At 45.8% G+C, this 20,947-nt stretch overlaps 1 protein-coding gene across 1 annotated transcript in view; it reads left to right on the plus strand.

The window, feature by feature from the left end:
- Positions 1-3,626: 3,626 nt before the first annotated feature.
- serpinh2 (serine (or cysteine) peptidase inhibitor, clade H, member 2) overlaps positions 3,627-20,947 on the plus strand; it is an 83,793-nt gene continuing 66,472 nt past the window's right edge. The window contains exon 1 of the mRNA XM_011606590.2: positions 3,627-3,697. The gene's annotated coding sequence lies outside the window, so the exon portion shown is untranslated. The remainder of the gene's footprint in view (positions 3,698-20,947) is intronic.

The raw sequence follows: 20,947 nt of genomic DNA on the forward strand, positions 1-20,947 counted from the left end.
ATTGGCAGGTGAAATACTTGAAAAGAAAACTATGTTGGCGAGAGAAGAGAGATTTTATTATCTTTAATTGCATAGGTACATGTTTGTAAGGGGTAATAATTGTTAACAGATGGTGGCTTGGTTCAGTCCATCTCAATAAACTTTATCTATGTAGTGGCCATTGCAATCAAAATTGTCTTCATGTGCTTCATGGTGCGGATAAAACCCCAAAGGTGTTCTGACACCATCCACTACCACCTAAACACCATAAGAGCTCTACTGAGGTACCCTTGAGCAACCCGAACCCAAAAATGCTCACATAGGGAGTACCCTGCCTTCACCCAGATGTGCACCCTCCCCTTGATGCTGACAGGGATAAAGAGGTCAAGAAAATGAAAAAATTAACCTTGGACAATAGCCATTGTGAATAATGCTGTTTTAGATAGTTTTATGACATTAAAAATATGATCAGTAATAAATTTAATGTGAAATGAAAAACTGAAATTTACCCAATAATAATATTATATGAACCCAAATTGCTTGGCTACCAAAGAAAAGCCCAAACAGCACTGGTGCCCAATTGCACACCTTATCTTCTGGTGGACAGGATAATGTAATGGTTAGCATTAGTCTTGATATGACAGTTCATGGCTGTGTTGAATAAACCACCCCCTCTGCGAGCTCAGAATGTATGCACGTGAGACGTCTGGGCAAACAAATCCGTAATCGGCTGCCTGTGAAGCCGAGGCATCTGAGCGGGTGTCCCACAGTTTGCTGAACAAACGCCATCCCTTCTGCCTGCGAACGATTACCTATTACAAACACATGTTGGAGATGAATTGCACTTTGGTTCGCCTCTCCGAGAGGACCTTTCAGACAAGTTCCCCCTCCTGTTTTCCATTTGGCTGTTTAATTGTCTCAGCGCTGTCAACAGACTATCAAGGTAATTAGCCATGACTGCACAACAACACAATCAGAGAGACGGGGATGAACTGCAGCCTCGGAACATGATACTCACACATGAGGGACAGGCGGGAACAGCTTAATGCAGGCGCACGTATGCAGGCACACGGAGGGGTGCACATGCATGTACTGACACATGCAACCTCTCATGCGCGGCCATTAGCTTAGCCTAAGTGCATACCTCCATGTCGTGCATTGTACTTCTTTTGCCAACCATAGCCCTCAAACCACTTCTTTAATCCTCACAACTCTGTCTCTCTCTGTCACACAAACACACACTCTCTCTCTCACACACACACACTCACACACACCTACATTTGTGTCTTTGTGGGACATTCATAAGGAAGATACAGTACTTAACCCAGCTCTCTACCCTAAACCAAACCATCCCAACTAGCCCCCGAACCCCTAACACTGACCTAAAACCAATTTTCCCCTCGACCTTAAAACCATGTCTTAACCCCCAAACCATCCAATGAAGTTGTCGGGACTTTCCAAAAGAGTCACGAAATTGTACTATCTTGCTAGAAGAATGAATATTTTGGTGCCAATATGTAGCATATAGCAGTAGCGCGCACGCACGCACACACGCACACACACACACACACACACACACACACACACACACACACACAGCAAAACCTCATTTCCTTTGTGCCTCAAGCTACAGAAGCAGTGTTAATTGCAAGAAGGTGGGGAATGAGCAAGGATGTGCTTTTGTGTATGTGGGCCAGTTCATGGGTTCAGGAGTGTTTCATGTCTACATAAGCCATCACAAATGTATATGTGTGCATCCTTGTGTTTGTATGTGTGAGGGTGTGTGTGTGTGTGTGTGTGTGTGCTGGCTGATTTCTTTTAAGTGTGTTAGCGCTCTCTTCTCTGCCAGGCTGGGCATAGCTCCAGGGTTTCCTGCACCACCTGGGCATCTGTGAGTCTCAGAGCCTGTCACGGGGTACCGTCCCAGCTGGAGTGTGTGTTTCCCTTTGTGCACATGGTTCATTGGTGTTTGTGTGGGTCTGCTCATCAGGGCCCGCCCGCGGTGTGCCTGTAGTGCCAGTAGCAAACACCATTGTCTTATCCAAGTCTTATTCCTTGAGCCGCAGGGGCCCCATACACACCCAACCTCAAAAAAATATACATCTGGTTCCCTCCGCCATCGGGTTCTCACTGCTCAGAATGAAGTATTTCCTCTTGCAAAGCATTACTCGTGGAAATAAAACACAAGGAATTAGGAAGAGTGAAAAAGAATTTGATTAAACAGCCACCATTAGGTATCCAATGAAGCTTTTTTGTCTACTTGCTCGGCCTGTACATACACCATTAGCCGATCAGACCATGGCAGACTAAAAATACCCTGACTATAAAGCTCATCCACCTCCATTTAGTAAAGCTAATATTCAATTACATCAATAGTATGTGAGCATAATAAAAAAAATGTGCATTATGGGTAGAAAAGGTATAAACTGAGTAAATGTTAAGCTGGTAATCGTCATCTTTCTGCTGAAACCGAATTAAATCTTGTTTCAAAGCAGACCATTTTGCAGACAAATGCTATAATAAGGTCCGTGATGAGGGTAAAATGTCTGCATGTTTCATTTATAAAGTATAAATACACAGTAGATCTTTCTGTCACAGGTTGAAACTGTTTTCAACAGAACAAAACGTTCAATTTAACAGCAGAGATCTACAGTATGTTATTGACAGAAAGTAATAACATTAGTCACTTCTGGAAACTGTTAAAAGCCAAAACAATATTTAGTGCTCATATTACTGTCAGAGACACGACAGTGAATGACGACAACAAAGAGGGCAGCACAGTAAAAAAAACAGGATAAGAGGACGTCCTTGGTCCCCCACTACTGGTGAAATTGCCCTCGAAATGATGTATTCTCTCCATGTGATTATCAGAAAGTGTTGGAAACAATTTCAAGAGCTTTCAGGTAGCAGCCGACACGTGATTTTTTTTTCCCCATGTAAACACTTCAGGGTTAAAACAACACACCCGGCCTTGGCGTGCGGGCCCGTCTGGCCACAATAGTCACAATCAAACACAGTCATGTGCGCTTCAATGTTGCCTTGCAGTTGAAACTCAACACCTTATCACTCAGTGTTCAATAGCGGTTGACAGTTGACAGTAATCCCTCCACACATTTGTTTTTCACATGCACAAAGGGAAGTTTGCATGCCTGTTTATATAAGAGGAAGTGTTCCTTCTCTTCACTATAATAATAGCTCTTATGTGCAGAGCTGTGGTAAACTGAATCATATATGTGTACACACACACACACACACACACACACACACCATGTATGACTTCCATTATTAATATTTTATGTCCATAAATCCATGCTGGGTTTTGACCCAACTTTGACAACACCGCATTACATAATTGAAGTACTACATGTATAGTTTTGTCTTCATCATGTACAAATGTGCTATTAAGAGCTTGGGGTATTTTTTGTTTAAGCCCAGCAAACAAAAGAATCTTTCGTGTACGGGAACTTTAAAATCAGGGAACAAGGCTGCGACAACAGCATAAGGTGACTTAATGTTCGCAAAAATAATACTGACATAACATCGAAGGAAATGGAAATAGAAGCTAAAGTGAAAGTTACCAAAATGAACCAAGAGCTTGTCGATTAAGATTATTAATATATTTTTAATCATTTTTAATCAGGAAGATCCGAGCTAGCATCAGCTAAGCGGCTAGCTGCGGCAGCACAACAAGCTCTGTGAGAGACGACGCGTCTGAAAGGTAAACAAACCAACACATGTTTGTTGACATTGGTTTATTAACTATTGTTTGACCGACAGCCTTTATGACGGCGTGTCTAGGTGTATTTTTCGCATTGTTTCGCGCACTTATTTGCATTGTGGCGTATGTCGTCACCGTGCGTCGCTTCAAACGTATACTTTTGTACGGTAGTGCTCAGCTTTCATCCAAGAAATGTACTGTATGGCTATTCTGTGACAGCATATATACACGCTACATAAATAATGTGTTTTAAACGTCTTTCTGCGAAGCTCCCAGATGCTCCAGCACCAGCCAGTAGGTCCAGACATGACCCTGCACAGGCTGCAGGGGTCAGGGGTCATGCAATTCTGATCAAGAGCCGTCATTAATGTGCAATGAAAAGTCAGTGCTGGATTCATGGAGGTTTTTAATTACCACAGTGTTCATGTTATTGCTGGGAAACATGGTATTTGTGTGGGAGGTCTTTATGTGCATCCCTGCTATGGTCCTGCATGCACGTCCAAGCGTGTGTGAAGATCCGAATGCACATCGAGAGTGACTGGATCTGTGACCTTATCTTCCAAGAGTGATAACAATAGCAGATTAGATCCTCTTATTCAGTGTTTGATCCCATAATCGCAGCAAGTGATACACAATAACGGCTGCTTAACCACGGCCTTGACTTTACTATTTTCTTCATTAAAGGCATCGCGTTAGGCCTGATTACACGCACGTTTGTTCTTTCGCCCCTGTGTGAATTAAGGTCTCGTGAATTGTGCACTGATGGTGAGTTTTGTTTGCATTATTATTCATCATCAATCATGTGAGTGTGGTCATTCGGTTGCGTAGAATTCTTTGTCAAATCCAGCCTCATTACACTGGGGAATGATTAGATTCAAGAAAAAGTTAAAATAGTCAATCCGTATCTGAACTATCTTACATGTCTTTTCTTTTTAAAGCCAGTCCTAGAAGGATTTTATCAGTCCAAAAGGCGCTAAGCAACGCGGATTCACATATTCACGAATTCAGGCGCTCACACTCCCAAGCCAGACTTCCCATTTAATTAAGCACCCTATGAATTATTCATCTGGAGCCTCTGGGCTGAAGATAATTATAATGATCAGGATAATAATGTTTATTTTGCTTTTTATTGTATTAAGACGTCAATATCTCTGCAGTGCAGTATGGACAGTCTGCTACAGTTGCAACGCCAGGGGCCCCACTACTGTACCCCCACCCACCCTTACTGGGACGTGGGCAACAGAAAATGGACGCATGGATTAGAGCTTTGCCTGCATATTGATAATCTCACTGGTCCAGTCCCATCGCAGCGCCGCTGACCTTGAACGCTGCGACTGTTCTCGCTCCCAGCAGAAATATCAGAACCCATAATCCTCAGTTTAGCAGATCAATAGTATATAATGTGATTACAGACCGGCTTAGTGCGCTCAGCAGCTGTTCCCCACCCCGTGTGGCCTCCATCAAGTTCTGATTAGTCGATGATTGTCTATTCTTTTGCCGGGCATATGGAATCAGCAGTCTATTCGCCATCACTGTATAGCCATTGATTAACCCTGGCAACAGATGTGGGAACAGTGATTGTGCTGTATTAATGGCGCACGCCCTGGCTCGCTGCTGCATGCGGGGCAGCTCCTTCAAATAGCTGCAATTTGCTGTTCTTTGGAGGTTATTGTCAGCCTTTTCTTCTGTAGTCGAGAGAAAGCTCAGTCGTCCCCTGCAATTGGGACGTCTTTGCTTAAACAATAGCGTGATTTCATTTACGGCCAGTCTGTGACACAAAGGCGCGTTATGATATACATCCTTGTGTTTGTTTGTTTCTGAAATCGATCCCTCTCTGGGTCCTAATTATGCTCTGTAGCTCCGAGGCTCCCGTCCAGACACCCAGCTTTCCTCGGAGGCCTGCTCCGGCGAAGCTTTCTCCCTGTGGACTTTGGCGACTTTGAAAAGTCCATCTGTGGACGGAGGGGTTGGGTTGGGGTGGGAGGGGAGGGGGGGGGCCGAACTGAACCCATCCGTCACCTGGGCTGACGGACGCCCCGGAGATACGAATCTTCTGTCACGGTGGGTGTAGGCACGCGCACACACAGCTAGCAAACAGAACAACAGACCGACAGATCGCTCACGCGCGCGTGTGTCCGGGAAGCTTGACAAACTTTCAAGTGCCTCACCCCCCCCTCCCCTCCCTGTGTCCGTCTCATTTGATCCCAAGCCTTCAGGGGCCAGTGTGGATCGATAACTGACTTAGCCAGCCCCTCCCTGAGGCTCCCCTTGCACACGCACGCTCGCAGACACATGCACAGAAGTTTGAAGCAGTGCGGCGATGCCAAGCCTGGAATCCTGGAAGCAGAAACTAGCCCAGTCTGGCCCAGCCCAACTCAGAGAATGAGGTGGGGGCTTATGGAATATAATGTGTCCGCTCGCTCCATCTGTCTTATACATGGGTGCTCATTAGTTATTCTTCCCTGCCATGTCTGCCAATAATGGTGGGGGGTTACTGTTGACAGTGTAGCGGACAGAATTTACTACATATAACAATGTCAAAAACCCACACTGCTGTTGTAGTTTTGCTTTTAGTTAATTTATAGTGAATATATTTGCCGGGATAAGTTGGATGATTCCACCAGTACAGCCGGAGGTGCCCAGTGTATATTAGGGTACCTGTTGTGCTCAAGGGTACTTTGACATAAATTGTGAGCTGTGGAGAGTGTTTTATCATCCAATTTGTCTTCTGTAGTGCAGTAATGGCAACGATTGAAACAATTAAAAAAAAAACATCAGGCGAGCTACAGCTTTAAAAAGAGGATAAATGATGTTTGACGGTGATAAAAGCGGCTTTGTGCTCCAACACGACAAGGGCTCATTGTTAATTCTCCTAGAAGTGATCCAAAGCGTGATGTTTAAACAATAACGTAGAGGCTTGGCTGCAGGTTAAATCTGTAACCCAGCAAACCGCAGATGATTTAGAACGGTAATTTAAAGCACGACTCCGCTGCTTCTGCCGGCACCTTGGCTCCGGGTTGGAGGTCCGTTTGTCAGGTCTCGGCTTTCCTTTTTGTTCTTTAAAACAAGGCTGCTTTTGTGAGTCGACGACAACACCCTGTTTGAAACAAGGCTGTAAAATTGGGGAGGATTTAAATGCAAAGGAGACGAGCTGGAACTCCTGACCAGTGGGGGTTCTGATTACACAGTATCTGCAGCCGTTGAGCCTGACCTTTGACCCCGGCGTGACACAGAAGGTGTCAGCGCTCAGTCCTCGTGTTCAATTTGCTGCCCTGTCCCTCTCCTTGTCCCAACTAAATGGAAGCAGAGTGTTCGACAAACAGCTTGTCCACCCACGGCCCTTTTTGCCACTGAAAACCTTGTAGACGCCGCTGCCGCGTTAACACACCCGTCACCCGTCGCTGGGGTTCTTTATAGCCCGCCGGAGCGCGGCCCACCGCCCACGCCGCTGTCGCTCACTCCTAGCCCCGCCCCACCGCTCTGCCTCCACATAAACACAGTCATTGACCACCCACACGTGCCAGTTAACCTGCTAATGAGGCGGCATCGGTCGTGTCGTGTTCCGCTGCCCCCGTGGGGCCGGATGACAAGGCTGCACATTTTATTTTCGCCCACGCCGACCGCCTGATGGACTGCCGCACCTAATTGACCGACTGAATTAGCAACTGGCCGTCTGGGTGCCCGATGGGACAAACACGGAGCATGCTGTGATGCGTGGGCGTGGGAAATTTAAGTGCGGCTTGTGGGTGTAGAGCAGGGGAAGAATCTATATGACCATGTATTTCTACCATTGGGTAGAGGGACCTTTGACCTCTAAAGTTCTAGCATTTGTCCTCTAGTCACTGATTTTTATTCCTGGGAAGAAATGGTTAGGAGTTGTTTAAAGTTTTAATTATGAAAGGCAGAATTGTTTTAGTAGCTTCAGGGTAGAAGAGAGTCAGGAAATATTTGGTTTTTATGTTAATACCAAGCAGTTGCGCAGCGTTTTTTGTTGTTTTTGTCGTAGCTTTGAGCAGAATGAATCGGATCAGCGTAGGTTAAGTGTTTTACAACACCTGCCGTGTTGTCTCCTGGAGTGACTTCCCGTTTTTCCATGTTCGTGTCTGTGAAGCTAGCGCCAGTCACCTGCCACTGATCGCCAATTGTGAGTGGCATTAATTTCTCTGCTAGTACATAAATTAATAGTTCATAAATAAGCAAATGAATTAAAGAATGGATGGGAGGTGAGTGAGGGAGGATGGAAATGGGGGCAGGGGGAAAAAAAACTTCCTCATCAGAAAAATTTAATTTCTCACTCCGACACCCACGAGAACAGGGAGATGGTGGAGGTGGCGGGGCTGCATGTGTGTGTGTGTGTATGCAAACAGGACTTCATCTTCAGCCTCTCCAACACACCCCTCTGAGCACTGACATGTTGGCATATTTGTTTTCTTGTGTGTTTCCTCCCCAGATATGCACATCCCAGAAACGCTGGTGTCGAGAGGTTGACAGGCTGCTGGCTTTTAAAAAAAAAAATATGGTTAATATTAAAAGCAATATTTTTCTAAAGCAGTCATGAATCAGAATGAACTTAATTTGTCTCAATTACTCAGGGATCCACAGAGTGTGTGTTTGTATTTTACCCATTTCTATTGTAAAAGTATTAAAAACTGTGGAACTGCTGTCGTGGTTACATATCTTTGGAATGCACTTGTATATTTTATTGAATCTGACAGCTGCTTTGTCAACAGTTGTGTGTCATTTATTGTACGCGGCAGCTATTTTATTAGAGGAAAAGGTGAATTGGCAAACTTACATTGACCTTAGGTGTGAGTGTTTGTTGGTTTCTGTATGTTAGCCCTGACAGCTGGCGACCTGTCCAGGGTGTCCCCTGTCTCTCACCTGAGGGAGCTGAAACGTAACCCCCTTGTGACCCCCGCTAATGGATAAAGGGTAGAAAATGGATGGATGTTCATGGTAGTCCGACTAAACTGGACTTTAACAGTGGATCTAAACATGTAAGCTTGACTGAAGCTAGACTGAAGCCAATACACAAGCCAATACACAATACAATTGATTGAAAGGCAGTTAACTCCTGCATTTGTACACCAGTTGAACTGGGGGGGTTCTGTGCATGCCCTCGAGCTGTGCTCCATGTCTACAGACCTAAAATTGTTAAGAGGATGTTGGGGATCTCTTGTTGTTGGGTGGATGAAGAGACACACTTCATGTTAAATGCTAGCGGCTGATGCCTGTAGTTGTGGTCTGTGATTCTTAGGTTCACTGGACATGGCCCATGTGTTGAATGCAACATTTTTGTAACGATGCAGTAAAGATGTCCCTAATCTGATCAGTTGATCCAAAATTGGGGGTCAGTCACTTTATTTTCAAAGAATCGGGTGGAAAAGATCAGAAATGTATCAGAAAGGGAACGTTGTGTTGTGTCCGTGTTAGAAGCACTACACATCTGTGGAGAGTGGACACACAGAACTATACAGTTGACTACGTTTTTCAAGTGCTCTAGTAGCTTTAAGCAAGTAAACCTCTATGTAATCTAAGTATGGCTTCATCGTGATGCACAACAACATCAATAATAATCAACTTTAAAGGCTAACTTGCATGTGCATTGCTAAAGTATCGGATTTGGACTCGGCGGATACTCGATAACGAAGGACTCGGGGGCAGAGAAGTGTGATCAGGATATCCGTAATTCTATGCGATCTGCATTTCTGAACCTTGACGTTTTTAGCTGTTAGCCCTGGCTGCTGTAGCTCCACAGGGCTTTATCGTCTCAACATCTCCAGACCACAGTGAGCTCGCTTAGACTGGTTGGCAAACTAAATGTGGCTGCTCTGCTTTCCAGGCTGAAACATGGCTTAAACAAGTCTTTGACCTACTTACTTCAATAATTTCAGATAGGACTAAGGTCACAGTTGATTTACTGCCCAGATCTGAGTCACTTTTAATATTTGCGGTGTAATTAATAATTTGTGTGGGCCTTCTTTGAGGTTTTTAATGCAAAATAAACTTCCTTGCCATCAGGCAGGACGCTATGTTCCAAATTTGATCCGCCGCAAATCAAAAGATAATTCCGATGCATCGGCGGCGTGCAGTAACGTGTGTGTGCGGGATTCTGAACTTGTCGTAGGCAAAAGCTGATTTCCCTTGCTAGACATTAGTGCTTCCAATAAACTGCGGGTTGGCCCAGAGCTGGTGCCTGGCCAGCCGTTTGGGCTTAGGGACGATTCCTTTGGCTTGGACTGCGGCCATGCTGGTAAGCAGCTATGTTTGTTTATTTGTTTTGATCCGTTCCTTAGCGCAGCAGGATTTCTGGAGGACTACTTCTGAGGATTACACACGCACTCGGTGGATTCCCACCAAAGGACGCCAAGAGATAAGGTCGCCGCGTCGCTGTCATTCAATTATTTAGTTTGTCGCCCTGCTTTTGAATGTAGGTCCTTGCTCCTGAGCACACCCACGTGTCACCTCTTTGAAATAAATGTCACCTGCTGAATGCCTGGGGTCGCCAATGAAGGCGTAATAATAAAAATCGGGTCCGAACAGTTGGCGTGGGTTTTTTTTTTCCCCGTGCAAACTTTCCCTCCCGCGATTGTCCCGAACCTGCCCTTGAAAAGTGCAGCCGGCAACAGACGCCATCGAGATCCTCCCCGCAAAAGTGGTTTTAATTATTAATGCCGGCCCCTCCGCGTTGGCGGAACTCCAGGACGCCCGTGGACGGCCGCAGCATTTCACTCGCTCGGTGCCATGAATTATTCTCGGAGAAGGCGCTCAAATATGCGTAGACACGCGCATGCACTCAAGCACACAGACACATGAAGCCTAGCGGCTAATATAATATGTCTGATACACACACAAACACACGTGTTAAATAATGACAGAGCGCGTCCAGAGACACGCCGGCCATTTGCAATATTTAGGGTGTACATAAACACACAAAAGCCCGGTTCTTATGCAAGAGCGACGCGCACCTCAGGGGCGGCGCCACCCTTGCACTCTGCGTCCGTATCTTATCTGACACCTCACACACACTCCGACAGCTCAGCAGACACAGAAAACACCGGAGTGCACCCAGGCCGTTCGCCGTATTTCAGTGTGTTCTGTTCAGCTGTCAACGGGCTGTCAGCACCCCCGCCAAGCGAGAGGCCCCGCCCCCTTGCAAATAATAAAATGTGCCTTTAAAATGTCACTCAGTCCCCAAAGAGCAAAAGTAGAGGCAACAAATCGATGCGCATTATTTGTTCACTTGACTTTAGCTTGGACTCCCACTCTTCCTTCTTTCGTTCATTGGAGAAGAAATCGGCGTCATTCAACGCTACCGTTAGTCGGAAAGACTTCGAGGATAGTCTAAAACCGGACCAGTTGCTTTAGAACCTTTTGAGACGTTAAAACCTTTGCACAATAAACCCTCTGCACAAGCATGTGCGATTCCTGGGGATTTGGTGACATTTGCTGGGATTAGCCTGCTCACCGGCTACGGAATACACTGTGATTTATGTGTCCTCAAAGAATTTGCACCTAACTCATATTAGCATTTCAGATTTTCTCACTGCGTATTTTGAGAGCTACCAATATTTTCTTTTAACAAAAATTAGCTCTGTGACATTTCATCCCAGTGCACATCAGGAGATAACCATGGGTGACTGTTTACACTGATTAAAGGTGGGAAATCTGTCGACAACACCATTTATTTGTGTGTTCTGTTAGCAAAGTGCTAAAGCAAAGCAGATGAGTAGTCTTGTGATGTCCAAAAAAGGCCAAGATTTTCATTCGAGTTCACGGTTCAGGTCTTTGTTCCTTTCTGACGGAATTACCGACCTCGAGAGTGCGAACCTTCAGCTATGCAGCTTCTGCTTCCACAACTTTAGCTGCCAGGTTGTCAGGCAAGGTGAACTATTTCCCCCACGGAATCTTTACTTGCACCGGTGTAAAGCGCGAGTACCGATTGTTGCCACAGCATTGTAGTTTTTGTCCTGGAGCCTGGCTACCAGTGATGATGACAGGGGTTAAACCATTGTTAGAACCATAACACTGTGCATTTGTCCTGGTTCTAGTTGGACCATCTGTGCCTCTGTACCAGTCTCCCCCGTGTCCCCTACTTGTCACTCTTCTTTTTCATTTCCCATTCAGACTATCTGTCCTTCACTCTCCTTTGTCACCTCACTTCTATTTTCTCTCTCAGCTAATCTAAGTAAATGAATGCAGCGACGGCCGCCCCGGCTCTCTATTCTCTCCCTCCGCCGATCACCGCGGCGGCGGCGGCGGCGGCACTCGTTTCAATTTTCACCTCGTTTTAGACTTATCACGTCGACATCATTAAGGCTCCCTCTGAGCGACGCACTCCTACGTTATCCTCTCCATTTTACAGCATTCTCCTCCTTCCCCCCCTTTATGTCTCCTTTTCTGTTGTTTGCCCCCACTCCCCCCCCTTTTTTGTCTTCCTCTTTGTCAGGGGTTTTAAAAGGATCTCCTCAGCCAGAGTGATAGAGCAGCACATTTTTTTATGGATCACACAAAATGCCGACAAGTTTATAAACCTGAAAGGCAATAGCGTTCCTGGTAACTAAGACAGCCTCGCAGATGTGTTTTCATTCTTTAGAGAAAATGCAGAAAATCAAGAGAAACGGTGGGGAAAAGACGGTGGGAATGCATAGTTAGTAACAGTGAATAAACTATATTACATTTCAAGGAGTTAGCAAAGTCAAACTTGGCGTCTCTTTACGCATAATTCTGCCTCATCCTCGTTGAAAATGGGTGCAAAGACAAACAGCTGTTTGCCTTATCCCACCACAAAAGAGCAGTGGTTGTACGCTAATCTTCACAGTAAATTATGGGATACATCAGGAGCCATAGGGGACAATTCTCCTCAGTGGAAGATTTGATACCCGGTGTGGCTAACATTCCGCGTGAAACCAAGGTGAAGATGCTGAATAAACTTGGCAATGAGGTTTCTTTTGTCAGGTAAGTGGCTACGAGCTCTTCCCGCAGCGCTCCACTGTCCTGTCATCATGCGTACAGGCTCGGAGGCACATGTTCGCCAGCGCTAGCTTATCTTCCCTTCAGCACCATCTCGTTATCAGTGTCTTGAATATAAACACAGTCATAATGTGCGGCGGTTTGTTCATCTTATCGCACCGCGGCGTTTCCTTAAAATTGAATCAGTTTTGTCGCCGCGGCGATACTTCACCAAGCTTATCTGGCCGTGCCGTCCACCTTGGGAGGGGGCTGTGGGGTCTCTGCACCCCCGCTGTGGTTTGGAGAAGGCTTTCTTCTGATTATTGGAGCACTCCTGTCAGCTTATCTGACCACTGTTTTCACAGACGGCGTTTGACCAGGAGGACCCCGCTATTGGCGGGGTTGGGGTCAGGGGTCAAGTGAAGTGAAACTGCCAACAGGGACGGGTCAGGAGAAAGGGAAGAATGAAATAGACGGACGAGTGGGGGAGGTGGGGGGAGGTTAAGACCCCTCTGAAAAGGACCCTAAAATTAATATCCTTACGCTTTAACCTGAAGCTTAACTAATATGGCCTCTGCTAATGAACGGCAGTAGCTCACATCTGCTCCGTAAGGAATCTTCGGAAAAACAGCTTGAATCAATTTGAGGGCAAATAAAAGTGCCAGGGCCATTTCAGAGTCCCTGGTGCCCCCCCACCCCACCCCCCCACCACCACCACACCACAGGTTTTCACAAGGTTGGAGTCACATTGTAAGACTGCACCTCAGGAGATGGAGGCTTTTTTTGGGGGATAAACGTGCCTAGTGGCCTTCTATAAACACAGGCACAGGAGAGGGCGCGGTCCTGCGGCCGCCGCGCAGGGATAAAATTTCCAGGTTACGGGCCGGTGGCGACGGTGGCAGCGCCGCGGTGAGCCTTATGAGCCTGGCCTCAGACATCCACCGCGCCTCACCTCCCTGCTCCGACATCCTATAAAACCTCCCGAACAGGAAGCCCAGGTTCCAGTCACGCTGGAATCGTTAGCACAGAGCGCGTGCACGCTCATGGGCTCATCTTTATCTTGAATGACAGTTTAAGACATATGTACACAATCACGTGACTGCTTTCTTGATTCTCTGTGTGTGTGTGTGTGTGTGTGTGTGTGTGTGTGTGTGTGTGTGTGTGTGTGTGTGTGTGTGTGTGTGTGCGTGTGCCAAAAGCGTGGGTGCAATGCTGTTCCATTCAAAACAAGAGTGCCACATGGGATCGTTTACCTCGCTACAGACCACTTTAGTCTAATTAGTGTGACACAGTAGAAAAATCCAGGCGACTGTCATTAAACTTAGACGTGCACATATGGTGCATTTATTGCTCTCAGCACGTGTCGGGTGTTCCAGGTAAAGCCGGTACTGGTGCTGCACGTGTTCGGTAGCGCCTGATTCACACCCCAGGTTTCCTGTTGCTGCTGACTGTAATTTAAGCCCTTTTTAGATTTTCATCCTAATAGTTCAGTACGACCAGCAGAATAAATCGTGCTTTGATTGTGTCTGCAAACGAATGTTTTTATATGTTATTTTTAGGCTTTTTGGATTGTTTTTTTTTACATTTTTGTGGGTTTTTTTCCCTCTGACAATGAATGTGCCTGGTATTTAAGGTCCAATTACATGTCTTTTTCTGGTGTTTAATGCCATACTTTTGGCTACACGCGGTAAGGAAAAAACAAATCCTCTTTAGGATAATAATTGGGTAGCAATTATCACATTTAATGTTCATAATTTTCGCCATGGGCCCAAACCGCACCGCCATCAAATCACATCCACCCAGACACTGCGAGTAATCCGCGATCTGGAACCCAGCGTGGACCGACACGGCTGCCAGTAGCCGCAGCGACGCGACCGGTTCCTGTTTTTGTTGTTTAGGTTGCATTTTATTCCAGGCTTCCTGTGTTTATTAGGTTAGCAGCAAATAAAGCTGTCAGATGTCGAGGCACGGCAGCTGGAAAGAATCACGAGAGGGGTTTCATAAAATATTGGGGATGTACGATACCACCGGGTTACCACTGAGTTAAAAAAAAAAAATATATATATATATATGTATATTAAATGTTTATATGTCACTGTTGCTGCCAGATTTTATCCTAAAATGATAAATACTTCTCCAGAAGTCAAAAAACAACAGTTTAAAGCCTTATTCTGCAAAGTTCATGCAGTTTTTCGGAACCCTGAAAATATCCCGTGACACCTTAAAAAGTCTCTCTATATTTTTTATTCCTAACACTGTTAAACTTTCCAGCGCACCTTAAAAGGCAGCTCGCTCTCTCCCGTCTAACATCCAACTTCCAGCACGTTGAGATAGGAGCGCGGGGCTAATCTCAGCAGGAAATTGCTTTGGAACACAAGTTTATGGGCGCACCGAGACCAGAATATTATGTCTCAAAGCCAGGTTTGGAAGCATAATAGAAAGTAAGATTTCCTGTTTGTGTATTTGAGCTTTTTTGGAAATAACAGAGGTTAATTATACAACCACAAACCCATTATGCTCTGTTGAGCTTTAGGAGATTAGAATCAAATTTGTTTTGTTCCTTAAGGCTCAGACGCAACTTATTTGTTTGGATACTTAGTTTAGCGGTTGGTTTTCTTTAATAATTGTCTTTGAACCTTTTGTGCACCTGCAGCGCGCACCAAAATAAAGCTCATTAGTCTCCACATAATCTCGTCCCGCTCGGCGTCCCCCTGTCTCTCCTCGTGACATTTCTACTTTACCCCATCTTCGCTGTTCCCGTTGTGCCGCACAGGGTTTAGGGGGAAAAACAATTTGTCTCGCCGCGCAACGTGATAAATGAGAGCCATATGCCTCCACGAGAGCGGATTGAGCCTCGTGTGTGTTGACAGGACATTTTATCCCGATGGGACTCGCATCGGAGCCTTGACATTTTCAGACAATATTGCGGCGTTGAGCCACAGTTGGGATTTCATAAGTCAGCCTAACGCTAGCGAAGTGTGTGTGTAGCTCCGTCCCACGACGGCTGCGTTTGTCACAGCATTTATTACTTGCGCGGTGTGCCGTGCGCGTTTGCGTGCGTCTGTCTTAGAACATAATCTTCCGTCTCTGAATATGTGTTCCTTTGAGTTCCTGTCCCTGTCACTCCAATATTTCCCTGTTCTATCAGCCCGTCTGCTTGTTGTTGGGGTGTGATGACGCATTATAGCCCATAAGTATCCGTCCATCTTCAATTTTGAGGTCTAATGCCATTGTTTTGCTACTATGCTGTATGCTACATATCTGAAACAATGCTTGTTTCTTCCTCGTGACTCCTCCTTTATACCCCCGGTAACTTCGCTAACACCTGCTAATATATGGCCCTTTTCATGACGGGAATGAGTAAAATCTGGGAGTTTGAGACCCTTTCCCAGTGATGATGGATGACATACATGGCTGCCATCATGCCACCCTGATCTGCCAACTCAGCCAAGACGTGCGAGCAACGCTCAAACATTGAGTTTGGCTCCGGAAAATCACGTGCTGCCAGGAGCTTCCGTGCTGCCTTCCATGTTCCTTTCCCAGGTTTGCCACTGTATGTGTTTCTGACGTCACACACGCGATGCTATCAGCCATTTCCTGTGTACTGTTGAAGTGCTACTGACACATATGACACATACAACATATAAGACAGAGATGTCTGCAGGGCTGATGCATTATAAATGCTGTGCTGTGTGTCCTGAATCACAAACTCACTTCCTGTTCCCTACTCACTAGACAGGGAGCAGGGTTGCGTAGACTGTTTAGTGAGCTCACCGATAAAGTGTAAATCCATTGGATGTCATTTCTTTGCCAATAAATAAATAGGATATTTATTTGTTAAAGTGCTACTGTTCCCGCTAATCAATAACAAAATGGCATACTCCCTAGTTAGTGCACTATTTAGGATGTAGAGGGTGATTTTGGACATAGGAAAATGCACAAAGGTAACCATTTATAAAATATAACACAAGTTAAGTAAAAAAGAATTCTGATCACTGTGTTACATTGTGTTTAAATTTCTTTCTTCAGTGACGCACAGGCTCCTCATGCTATGTTTCAGCTATGCTTTCTGTTACAATTGATTTCAAAATTGAAGCATTTTTGGGACTTATTGAGTCACGCTAGCTCACTGTTCGCTGCACACAGTATTGTGAGTATATTCTAATATAGTGCGACTCAAAAAGTAACCAGAATTTAGCAAATTACAATCAGGTAAATCTCCAACGCTCAGACAAATGAACCAAACCAACCAGTTCAACACAATAAGCTAAAGTTTGCAATGATATGAGGAAGTAATATTTGAAAATGAGTTCATTTATAAATACTAAAGGAGTTGGCATACTAAACTTTACTAGTTGCCTTGAACTTTGTTTGGAGTACAGATTATGGTAACCTAAGTATGTGCACAACAAATAGAAAAATAGTGCACGCAGTAGCGTGAAGGCCTGTTAGCTAATAGATGTGTCCATTTCCAGGTGATTCCTTTTTTGGTTTCCACCTCCCGTCAGTTAAAAAGATTCCAGTCTGGTGTTTGTGCTAAAGCACCGCAACGTTATAAGTAGCGTTCCGCAAACACGTTTCATTTCCCTCGAGGAAAAACGGTCGATGGCATTTAGAGACGCCCAAAAGCTAGCATTCATGCTATTGATATCTCCGAAAAGACAGTTGCTGTAATGATTAAAAACCAAAAAGGTTGCAACTCCGGCTCCTGTTGATCAATAAGCCCAATTAATTCAATCAAATGTGAGCAGAACGGCAGCGATTTATCCTCAGCTCAACTTTTAAAGTGCGCGATTATGAGCTGTGCTATCATAACAAGCTGATTTCACGCAGCACACAGTGGATATTGCTCTTTTTTGGCTGTTGTTGAATGGCAGGAAAGTAAATCTAATGTTTGAATAGTATTTTTCTCTGTACTCTACAGGCTAACATGTGTTTAGCTTGACACTGCCGAGCAGTGTAATCCTGATAACACCGTGAAGAGCTTTCAGAGCGGTGACACTGTGTTCATTCTGCTGGAAACACCACAAAGAGAGGATGCAATTCTGCACTTTATCCACCTTTCAATATATAATGCTCGCTCCGGGAATTCTTTAAGCCACAGCTACATTCCCCTCTGCCCCCTCTTTTCCCTCTCTTTGTTTCTCCCTCTTTTTGGACCATCATTGTGCTTCGCCCTCTTTCTTCCTCCCTTTTACGGCCCTCTGCGTGTCTCAGGGTGTCTTTGTGCCTCTACCTCATCTGCTATGTACCTGCTCAGCATGTGCCCCGCGTCAGCCTTTCCCTCATGTGGGAAGCATGCATTGTGCCTGAAAAGTCTTCCCCTTCTTAGATGCCCGCCCCCCTGTTTTTATTGCTTCTAAAAATGGGGGGAAAAATTCCCTTCTGCATTGGAATAATAAGGTCTTGGCAGTTAAAGTGACTGACAGACTTCAACATATGCCTCACTAATGGGTGCAAATAGTCGTACAAATGTGTGAAAGGGAGTGCAGGTTTGACATCAGATTATGTGTCAAAGAAAAAACAACATTTCCTGGAGTTAAGATCTTTATTTTTTTGAGAACTGGAAGCAACGTGGCCCAGTTTTAAAGCGCGTTTTGTTCTCATAAAGCTTGTGGCCGTGCCTAAAGATAGATGTGGGAGGCCACCGAGACACCTCTGATGGCTCTGAGGAATTCAAAGCATCGGGAGCTGAGATGAAAAAGGCGGCGCATGCAACCGCTGTTTGTTGTCTTTATGGGAGAGTGACAAAGCAAAGCTCCTCTACATTTCACCCATTGACCTGTGGGAGACACCCATGGCAACTGGAGCATGTTTCTTTGTTTCAAAGAGACTAAAATTAGAGGGGGGGGGGGGGGGTTGAGAGGAGACGCTATCTTAGCAGGAATCAAAACCCTGCACAAACCTGGCAGTAGCAGCGTCATGCTTCTCTGTTCCAGATGGTGAGATGAATGATTTACTGCGCATGGGAACCAGGACTGGGGGAGATTTAAGACACGGACCTGGAGCAGGCAGGCAAGCCTCCTCAGAAAGGGCGAATCTTCTGCAGCCACCGAGTCAAAGGCCAGATTTCAACAGAGAATTTATGGTCCGCTTGAAAAGGGCCTGCGCATCTGAAGTTACAGTGCCCAGATGTGCAAACATCAGCGAGAATTCCAGCCCGTGAGGATTGGCCGCTGTGTTTTCTACTGAATACAGATGTTTTGCTTGTCCCGAATGATGATTCCACGCAGGATAGTGAAAGCACCGTAAAGGAGAACCCCTTATTTTAGTTTTGTGGTTTGATTTCTACCCTTGGCTTGATAGCGCGGATGCTACGACTGCATGCATGTGTCCCGCTGTATCTGTTAGGAATAAACAGCCTGTCCCGACCTTATAAATCTCCTGCATCTGTTTTCAGTTTTATTAGCTTGGTGCGTACGAGAATGCGCTCCGACACATGACTGAACGCCTCGTGCATATTGACAACGCTAATATAAATCAGCTGCGTGCCATTTGATCCCTTATGCATTTCTGATTTACAATCAGGTTTATAGCATGTTTGGTATACGTGCGCATGTCCGCATGAGTCTGCAGCATCTGCCCGTCGTAAATCCCCGGCGCCGCTTTGATTTCTTTAACGTCGATTGCAGGATGTCAGCGTTTTTCTCTGCTTTTGCTTTTTCCGGCCCGTTTCTCTAGGCTTTGTTTTCACGGAATGATTCTGCATGTTTGCCAGTGTGTGTGTGTGTGTGTGTGTGTGTGTGTGTGTGTGTTTACTTGCCTTGGTATTAATATGCAAGGAAAACAGCTGGCGTGGCTAATGGCCGTCCCTCCCCACGTCCCTCCTAGATTCCGTTCAGATGCTGCTCGACCACTTTTTGTCTGCACTTCTTTTGCTCTTGAAATGTTCAAAGAGAAGCAAGTGTGTGTGTGTGTGTGTGTGTGTGTGTGTGTGTGTGTGTGTTTGTGGTGGGCTTACAGGCCGAGTGGGGGATGGTGAAAGAAAATAGGTGCGTGTGGAATGAATGTTTAGGAATTATTTACAGTGCCGATAAAAGGACCGAGATTGCACGGGATGACTAATGTAATCAGCATGCAAATGCAAACTCAAGCTAACAGCGTGGTCTTAAAGTCCAGAGAGAATGGAAAAAAAGGAGAGGAGTAGGAGGACCAGAGAGGTTCAGCATAAGTGAGTTCAATTAGCAGAATTTAGCCGAGTAATTAGCGCTATTAGCAGCATCACGCTGGGATGTTACTCAGCGCACAAATGCGCGCGCCTGCTCGAGCGCTGACATGAAAGTGACTTGTCAAGAGCCATAAACAAGACGCTTTGAAACGCTGGAAAAGCGAAGGCGCGCTGACGGGGACAGGCAGAAAACAAGGTTATGGAGATGCGGTGTGCATTAGCATTTTCAAGTGCATTTCAGGACTTTGCACAAACATGTGCCATAACGCAGAGAGGCGCACGGGCAGCGGGGAGGCTGTTGAGCTGCAGCGGGAGCGTGCGGACGGAGAAGCACGCTGAAGTGGCCGCCGCTAAACGTCCTGGCTCGTGTGCCTCTGCTTTATAAAAATGTCACTCATCTCCCTGCACTGAGGAATTATTAGAAGCTGGAAGCGTTTTTGCTTCCCCCCCATTCAGTTCTTGCTCTCGTCAGGCCTCTCCTGGCGCCTTTTCACGTGTTTTCACCTATTTTTGGTTCCTTGGACTTACAGATGCGTTTTTGTCTTGTTTTCCTCGCCTTCCCCTGTCTCTTGCCTTTTTTTAAGCTTAAAAAAAGTGGATGCTTCGACGTTCCAGGCCGCTCGCTTTTCACCCAAACACAAAACACATGAATCATTTTTATTCATACTCCGACGGGCCTCTGAATGACACTGCTGGGGGCTTCGGGGGCCAAATGTGCGTTCCAATTCTGCGCAGATGATCGATGAGAAACGCCGCTGTGTTGTTTTTCTTCTTTCTTCTTTCTAACAGATGAGCTTGAACAAAGTTCAGTTGAAAATGATTTGGAAGGGGGCAGGGTCATCATCAAGCTGATGCACTGCCAGCTCCCATCCAGACACACAGTCAGACACTAACAAAGAAAACCTCACACACCTTCCATCACAGCCTCAGAAGCTCAGCAGCACCCTCTGTCGGCCGAAGGCGTTACTGTCCCCAAGCACTTGTTGCTAATTCTGATCTTATTTCAGTACCGTATATCACTATTGATCTCCCCGTTGAAGCCGACGCGGCTTTAATCAGCAGTGACTGGCTGCCACGCCGTGATGGATGGAACGAAGCCGGCGAGCAAACACGCTGCGACACACGTGCGT

Source organism: Takifugu rubripes, chromosome 8 (assembly GCF_901000725.2).
Source record: "Takifugu rubripes chromosome 8, fTakRub1.2, whole genome shotgun sequence".
Lineage (NCBI taxonomy): Eukaryota > Metazoa > Chordata > Actinopteri > Tetraodontiformes > Tetraodontidae > Takifugu > Takifugu rubripes.